At 47.6% G+C, this 9,325-nt stretch overlaps 1 protein-coding gene across 2 annotated transcripts in view; it reads left to right on the top strand.

Annotated features, from left to right (window-relative positions):
- comtb (catechol-O-methyltransferase b) overlaps positions 1-9,325 on the top strand; it is a 31,314-nt gene that overhangs the window by 4,966 nt on the left and 17,023 nt on the right. The gene's annotated exons all lie outside the window — the stretch shown is intronic.

Raw genomic sequence — 9,325 nt, 5'->3', positions numbered from 1 at the left:
TGCCTTCCTGCGGCTCATGCAGAGCCACACTCAGTGACGGGGACCGCCATATCGTCTGCGTTTCCTGCCTGGGTGAGGAGCACGCGGCGCTCGCGCTCGCTGAGGGCGGCTGCCCTCATTGTGAACTACTGCCGATGGCGACTCTGAGGACTCGCCTGGCACTCTTCGCCGAATCTGCTCCCCCGCCCGCCACGGTGTCGCGCCGTAAGAAGCGCCGTGCCCAGCGGGCACCGGAACCCCCCCCCAGCCGACAAAGCTCGCCGGTTCGCCCGCCAGCTTCACCAATCTCGTCAGCCTCCGTCCCAGATGTTAAGTGGCCGCTGCCCGCCGCCGCTTGCACCGACACGGTTGACGAGGGCACAGTTATGGAGGAGGAGGATTCCTGCTCTATTCTGGCGTCAGGCAGTGAGGATTGGACGAGCTCTGTGGACCTCGCTCCCCCCGCCCACGCTCCGTCAGGCTCGAGAGCTTCGATCGAGGCAGAACTGATGAGGATTCTGACACAGGCCACGGCGTGCCTTGGCCTCGAGTGGTCCTCACCGGAGCAGCCCGCTCATAACAGGTTGGACGGCTGTTTTCTGCCGAAAGGGGAACGCGCTTCGAGCGCGTGCAAACCAGCGCCTTTTCTTCCTGAGCTTCACGAAGAACTGGCTAAATCCTGGAGCGCCCCTTACTCAGCGAGAGTGCGCCCATCCTCTTCTCTAGCGTTCTCCACTGTGGACGGCGCCGAGAAAAAAGGATACCTCTCTCTGCCGCCTGTCGAGGAGGCGATAGCAGCCCACTTGTGCCCGCCCTCCGCTGGACGGCGTGCTAAGTCGACGCTGCCGTCTAAAGCATGTCGCCAGACGTCAAACCTGCACAGCCGCGCTTACACCGCCGCTGGGCAGGCAGCGTCAGCGCTGCACACAATGGCCACGCTGCAGGTTTTTCAGGCTGACCTCCTCCGAAGGATGGATGAGGAAGGCCCTGACGCGATTTGTGTGCCGGACCTAAGGAGCGCCACGGACCTCGCACTCCGCGCTACAAAGTCTGCAGCACAGGCCATCGGACGCAACATGGCTTCGCTCGCTGTAGCCGAAAGGCATTTGTGGCTGACGCTTTCGGAGATGGCTGAGTCTGAGCGCACCGCGTTCTTCGATGCTCCGCTCTCTCCCGCTGGCCTTTTTGGATCCTCTGTCAAGGACTTTGCAGAGAGATTCGCTGAGGTACAGAAGGCGTCCCAGGCGATGAGGCACTTCCTGCCGAAACGCTCCAGCTCTGCAGCCGGCCGTGTGAAACCGCCCGCGCAGAGCGCACGACCCCAGCCACAGCCCGCTGTTGCCGCTTCGCAGCGCCACCGAGCGCAGGGCGCGAGACCGCGTTCCCGCTCTTCTGGCCGCCGTCCCGCTGGTCGCGGCCCGAGACCCAGGTTGGATTTGAAACCTGAGCCTCCGAAGCAGTCCTAACAAAGCTAGGAAAAAGACGGTGCGCGAGTCCCGCTGTCGCCGGACCCCCACCAAAGGTATTTGCTTGTTCAGTTCCAAGTATTGTGACTGTTCCAGTGTATTTTGCAGCCAACAAACCGGCTCTGTCGCCCGTTTGCCTGTACTCAAAAGCCGTTCTCACGGCTACCCAGATAAATCCAAAAAAGAGTGTATTTTCTGGTGTCCCGGCCACGGCCGATGGTGTTTCACGTGTCAGAATGCCCACTCCCCAGTGCCCATTTCTACACATAAGCACACCCTGTCTAACAGGTCAAGCGCACATAAAATCGACTCGAATCGATTGCGCTTCACAACCGGCCACGGCCGATGGTGTTTCAAGTGTAGTCAAAATGCCCACTCAGTGCCCATTTCTACACACAAGCACAACATGTCAGACAGACCCTGCGCACATAAAATCGGCTCAGATCGATTGCGCTCCACAGGTGATAGACGTGCCCACTTTACAGTGCCCACAGACATCACATCACGCACGTCAAAAGGTTTCCGTAAAAGCGAAACTAACGTGCATGCAGGCGAACGGTGTTTGCAGTGTGTTAAATGTGCCTGTTGCCACACGACCACATCCACACACAGACATAATAGTTCCCGCTATCAGCGTGCCCCACGCCTCGAATGTCAGCACGTCTCTAGTGCCACAGCACTCCGAAACCACTCCGTTACGGATAGAACGGAGCGCGTTTCGTATTCAACCTCTAGCTATTCATGCAAACGCATGGGAAAAGCTTCCAGGGGTTTCGAAATGGGTGCTGGACATTATAAAAGGAGGCTATTCGCTACAGTTTCACCGACGCCCGCGCCGCTATACAGCGCGCGTCGAGACCACAATGCAGACAGAAGCAGCACAACTGCTTCGAGCCGAAGTGGCGAAACTATTGAGCAAAGGAGTCATAGAGCCCCTCTCTCAAACTCAAAGTGAAGGAGGGTTGTACAGCAGATATTTCCTGGTACCGAAAAAAGACGGGGGTCACAGACCCATATTAGATCTAAGGCAACTGAACAAAGCGCTGGTGAAGCGTCGGTTCAGGATGCTCACGACCAGAAAAATCCTCGCGCAAGTTCGCCAAGGAGACTGGTTCGTGTCAGTGGATCTGAAAGACGCGTATTTTCAAATACAGATAGCGTCACGTCACAGGCGATTTTTGAGATTCGCCTTCGAGGGCCAGGCATATCAGTACACAGTCCTGCCGTTCGGTTTGTCCCAGGCACCCCGTACATTTACAAAGTGCATGGACGCAGCGCTCGTTCCTCTCAGACTGAAAGGCGTGCGCATACTGAACTATTTGGACGATTGGCTGATTCTAGCGCAGTCTCGCTCAGTGCTTGTACAGCATACGACCATGTTACTCGATCACCTCGAGAATTTGGGTCTCAGAGTCAATTGGGCGAAGAGCTCCCTGTCCCCCAGTCAGAAAACTTCCTTCCTGGGCACAGAATTGGACTCGCTGTCAATGATAGCGCGGCTGTCACCACAGCGCGCAGCAGACATTCAGCGCACAGCGGGCTCGTTCCGCTGCGGCGCGTCTGTCCCGCTCAAAACATTTCAGAAAATGCTGGGTCTCATGGCCTCAGCGTCATCAGTTCTGCAGCTGGGTCTGCTGCGTATGCGTCCACTGCAGTTCTGGCTGAAAGCGCGCGTCCCGCGTCAAGCGTGGGCGCCCGGTCGGCTTCGTATCACGGTCAATCAGAAATGTATCACAGCCCTGAAGCCGTGGAAAGCAGTCGACTGGTACCAGTCAGGTGTAAGCCTGGGGACTTTCTCGAGAGTAAAAGTGGTGTCTACGGACGCGTCAACCTCGGGATGGGGGGCTCTGCTCGAGGGCAGACCGTCTTTTGGCCAGTGGTCAGAACGGGAAAAGCTCCTACATATCAACTGCCTCGAAATGCTGGCAGTACAGAACGCGCTGACGCGCTTCTGTCCCCAAATAAAAGGAAACCATGTACTAGTCCGCTCGGACAACATGTCAGTGGTTTCCTATATAAATCGCCAGGGCGGTCTCAGGTCCAAAAACCTATACAGACTTGCAGAACGCCTCCTGGTATGGGCTCAGCGCAACCTGCGCTCGCTGAAAGCAGCGCATGTGCCGGGGCTTCTGAACATAGGACCAGACAGACTGTCCAGGAACAATGTTCCAGCAGGCGAATGGTCTCTACACCCACAGACAGTACAAATGCTGTGGAAAAAATTCGGCAAAGCGGAAATAGACCTTTTTGCGTCTCCGAACAACGCTCACTGTCAGGAATTTTACTCAAAAAGCAGAGACGCGCTGGCCCACGAATGGCCCCGCCGTCATCTCTATGCTTTTCCCCCCATCTCTCTCCTACCTCAGGTGATAGAGAGGGTCAGGGAAAAAGGATGTCCAATACTGCTGATAGCGCCGTTTTGGGAAAACCAGCCCTGGTTCCCAGCGCTGATGCAGCTGACGAGCACCGCCCCGTGGCCGATACCAGTGAGGAGAGACCTTCTCTCTCAGGCCAGCGGCTCGATTTGGCACCCTCACCCAGAGCTGTGGTCCCTTCATGTCTGGGCCACCAGCGAATATATGATGAACTCCCAAAAGGAGTATTAAACACGATCACGCAGGCTAGAGCCCCTTCTACGAGACGGCTCTATTCCTCAAAATGGTCAGTGTTTTCGGGCTGGTGCGCAGCCCGCGGCTTGTCACCCACTAACTGTGGTGTGATGGAGGTGCTTTCCTTCCTACAAGAGCTGCTGGACAAGGGCAGAACCCCGTCCACGCTCAAAGTCTATGTGGCGGCTATAACGGCGTTTTCGAGCGCAACGTTAGGTCAGTCAATAGGAAGGAACGATTTAGTTATTCGCTTCCTGAGGGGAGCTAGAAGACTAAATCCCCCCAGACCTCCCTCAGTCCCCGTATGGGACCTTTCTGTGGTACTAGAGGCCATGAAAGGCGGACCATTCGAGCCTCTGCAGACGATTGATTTGAAATACCTGTCTCTTAAGACTGTGTTTCTGCTGGCTCTCGCTTCAGTGAAGCGCATAGGGGATTTGCACGCACTCTCTGTGAGCGCGACGTGCATGGAATTTGGACCTAATGACTCTAAAGTCATACTCAAACCCAAGCATGGTTACGTTCCAAAATCACTCAACACACCGTTCAGGGCACAGGTCATCGCGCTGTCAGCCCTACCGGTCAATGATGAGGAAACGGACGCGAACCTCCTATGCCCAGTCAGGGCATTACGAGCTTACGTGTCTCGCTCGTCTGCTTTTAGACAGACAGATCAGCTTTTTGTTTCGTTTTACGGGCGCCCAAAGGGACTGGCCGCTTCGAAACACAGCCTATCCAGATGGATAGTTGATGCTATTGCGTTGGCATATGCTTCCAAGGGCAAGCAGTGCCCGCTAGGTGTCAGAGCACATTCCACGAGGGGCGTGGCCTCGTCGTGGGCTTGGTCGAGTGGGATTGCCTTACAAGATATTTGTACGGCGGCGGGCTGGGCCTCTCCGTCTACATTTATAAGGTTTTACAACCTGGAGGTTCCCGCCTTACAGGCCAGACTGCTGTCAGTCTAGATATTCAGTGTTGTCTGACCTGATTTATCAGCTCGAAATGCTGCGTCTACTGAGCACAGCTCTAGGGTCGACAGTGAAAGTAATAGCAGCACAATATGTGTCTGGGCAAACTGTGTGATGACCCTTATTCTTACGTCAGCTCAGGCCGTAACCCCGCCCTGTATGTACGTTTACTCAGCGTCTGAGTGACGCTGCACTATGTGGAAGAGTGCGGCGTTGCCCCTCCCTCTTCCCCGGACTCCCTGTGAGTTCTATAGGTGATTATGAACTGTATGAACCCCGGGCTTTCGCCCTTGGGTCTTTGGTGTCAGATCTCAGCATGCACGGCGTTTTACACTGGGTCCCCTAGCGTAAGATACTTCTTACGCAGTACTCGTTCCCTCTAGTAAGAGAACGTACTCGGTTACTTACGTAACCTCGGTTCTCTCTAGAGAGGGAACGAGTACTGCGTATCTTGCCGTGCATGCGCACGCTCTGGTTGCTTTGATGATGAAAAACCAGATAATAGCTGCCTATGAGCGATATTTATAGGCCTAGACCACGCCCTTTTAGGCGGGAAGCTACGAAAAGGGCGCGAAGCGACGCAAAGGGCGCGAAATGCCCCCATTGGATCTGGCGTCGCGTCAGGCCTCGCTCTAATAGGCTGCTGCAGTTGCCGCAGAGCAGCCAATAGGCGCGCAAGCTGTTTCGCCTATGTCTGTATGCTGCTGCAACGCGCTTTACATTATTTCAAAATTAAGGATAATTTTTGGCTTCAATATCTCGCAGAAAAGGATTTTCCCCTAGCGTAAGATACTTCTTACGCAGTACTCGTTCCCTCTCTAGAGAGAACCGAGGTTACGTAAGTAACCGAGTACGTTTTTATGAATGGAGTCCGCGATCCAGTCCGTGTTTTCTTGGAGGAGACATTGTAAACGCGCCCCCCTAAGATAATGGTAGGGGAAACACTGGGATATTTAGAAATATAGTAGCCTACATTTCAGAAATTCAGGTACCCTATAGGTAGGTAGACCTTCTGTAAAAGCATTGAGGTGATACTTGAGGCTCGATGTGCTGCTGTGATATGCGCATTCCTTTGGTCGCTTTGGTCTGAACCAGAGCCATATAAAAAGAGAGTTGCGACACTCCCATAGGCTTCCATAGGAACTGAGGAATGCGGAAGTAAAGCGTGTCATGGAGCGGTCAATAGTTCCAAACAAACAATAGCTCCTGCATTGAAGCCCATTCATTTCAGCGCTTCTCAAGCACAGTCGCAAGTATATTGAAGAAATTACTGCATTTATTTACATTTTAACGCATCAGTTGACCTCTCGAAAAACTGGCCAATAGTGGTGTTTTATGAAGCGTGTTATAGTTAATGTTTATCGTTAAAAAATAAACAGTTAAACTGTAAATGCAGCTGGATAACGTGAGAAACACCGTAATAGCGACCATAACCAGATACTAGTTGTCATATTTTTATGTTTTTAGTCTTTCTGCAATCTTTCTCTCACTGTAGGAGGTTGAATGAGTTTCAGTAAAGACTGCATTCAAGAAACACGATAAAAATGTATGCTGAATGCAATTCGTTGCCTTGTGTTTTTTTTTAACATTATTTTCATCTTTTCTATTATGTTAAATGCCATTTTTGCTTGCCTTTTATAATATTCACTTATGTTGTATATTTGAATATCATAAAACAAGAGTAAATTACTTTTTTTTATTTAACATTAAATCGTTAAATCGAAACATATAAAAAAATGAGTGTTTGATCAAGTCCAAATACACATGCAGATGTATTTAACCTTAAATATTACACTAACTGTAATATAAATACTATATTAGAAAATGTTATCTTTTAAATAGTCAGGATCATTATTGCACATATTAAGTACAAAAAAACCTCCTCAAAATATTTACTAAATAGAACTTAACTATATATATTACAGTTATTTAATTGAATAAAAGTTACACTTAAGGTGTTTGGTCACATTTGACTGCCAAAGAGTATGAGAACATATTAATTATGTCTCTTTATCACTCCCCAGAATAAAATGCGATTGTAAAGCGTATTCAGAGAAGTTATCAATACACAATCAATGCACATTATGTGTTAATAATTACTCGAAATTGCTGCAAATATAGTAAAACTGCTGTCTATCCTATTTAACTCCATTCAAACACATTGACAGCGCGGAGCTGTTTGGAACTATTGAGAGCTCCATGAACCACGTGACCGTGCGGCGGCTAGATCAAAGCGTGTCGCAACTCTCTTTTTATATGGCTCTGGTCTGAACGCTAGTTGGTGCTCCAGTATAATCGGTCCGCTGAAACTCATCCAGTGAGAAACGTTCCGCAGTGCAAAATTAAGTGCGATTAAAATGCGTTAAAAAAATTTAACGCGTTAATTTTGTGTAATTAATTAATCTAAATTAACGCGTTAAAGTCCCGGCCCTAGTTTTAATATAACTCTGACTGTATTTGTCTGAAAAGATAAAGTCATATACAACTAGAATGGATTGAGAAAATCATAGGGTAATTTTCATTTTTGGGTGAACTATCCCTTTAAGACGTTTGGATGTTAGTTTTTGTGTTGCAGTCATCTTATGCTCACCAAAAATACAGTAAATGCAGTAATATTGTGAAATATTATTGCAATTTAAAATATAATTTTGTTTTAATATAGTTTAAAATGTAATTTATTTCTGTGATGGCAAAGCTGAATTTTTAGCATCATTACTCCAGTCTTCAGTGTCACATGATCCTTCAGAAACCATTTTAATATGTCGATTTGCTGCCCAGGAAACATGATCAATAGCTATGTTTCAACCTCTCAGTTTTTAATGCACATTTTGAAGCATTTTGAGTGATGGACACGGCAAAATAAAAATAAAAAATCCCTTAATTCGCAAACATTTTTACACTTTGTGAATAAATTCCTCCACACACTCCAAAAAAAGTCAAGTGACTTTGCACGATGGGATGAGATAACTTGACTAACCAGCAGACCGATCTCATTGCACAGTATCTGAAATGCTATGGTCAGTCTGAAATGCCTGAGCAAAGTATTTCTCTATTATTGCCTCCCAGAAATGTCTTACACGACTGCGCTCCCAAACAGCAGGCATCTGCCTCCAAAAGCACTGACTGCATTAACTGTGTTTCGTCTGCTCTCTCTAAGGCCCAAGTAATTTATTTTATATGAAAATTATTATATTCAGTGGCTATTTTTCTTAGTGACATTTAGTGCCAGTTTATGAGGAAGTGAAGATTTTGTTTTTGTTTTTGACTCTTTGGATAAAAACTGTGCTTATTTGCAAATCTTTTATGCGATATTCCAATTTTGCAAAAGTTAAATGCAACATTTGATGGAAACCCAGCTAATGATAAATAGTTGTGTTGCCTAATATTTTTGTGGAAATAGTCATGTTTTTTTTTTTTTTTTAAGTTCAAAAAGTGTTAATTTGTTAATTCTAAGTTAATCAGTTGTTTTCTGATGCTGACATTTTCATCTCCTCTTTTCATCATGGCAGGTCCGTGGAGCTCTCTCTCTACCCAGAGCCTTTTCCCTCAGAGGGGGGCACTCAGAAAGAGTCCGGCTCTGAACCTCCTTCACCTGGAACACTGGTCTGACGGCCAGCCAACACACCCCGCGGCCTCCAATGCAACATCTGATGCAAAATGACACCTTGTTGTAGGGATGCACCGGTCCAATACTGTGCTCAGAATTAAAAATAAAACTCAAATGCATCCTTTGTAGCATAAACAATGACAGCAAATCTAAATAGTATTTGATTTGAGATTTTAAGGTATATTAATACTTTTAAATATCAGCATTATTTGAAGGTACAATTACTATACTGCATATAACAATGATATTGGTGCATCCCTACATTGTTTAGCAAATGAGGAGGCATCTGTAACAGCACAGAACTGAAATCGAGAGATCAGATGGTTGGCTGTCATAGATCTAGTGCTGCGCTTGATTGTAAACTGGTGTTTACAAAGAGCTTTTTTTCTCCCCTCCATACTCTCTGTGTGTATTATTGGGATGTTATCGTAACGTATTTACATTTCAAAACAAAATATAAAGGTTATCATATCATCTCCACTTCATCCTGAGATATATATATATATTTTCAGAGAAAAAAATAGATTATAAGATGTATGTATTCTAAATTACTATTTTGTAACTAATATGTTTCAGGTTAACAGTCATTTAATTATACAAGTCTACTCAGAGTTTAATGAACTCATGCGTTTTCATGTACTATAACAGCAGTGAATGTGTTGCATACCTGTTTGTTTATATCTATATATCTAAATA

The sequence above is a fragment of the Garra rufa genome, chromosome 20 (genome assembly GCF_049309525.1).
Source record: "Garra rufa chromosome 20, GarRuf1.0, whole genome shotgun sequence".
Taxonomy (NCBI): Eukaryota; Metazoa; Chordata; class Actinopteri; order Cypriniformes; family Cyprinidae; genus Garra; species Garra rufa.
This window is presented reverse-complemented; position numbering and strand designations above follow the sequence as displayed.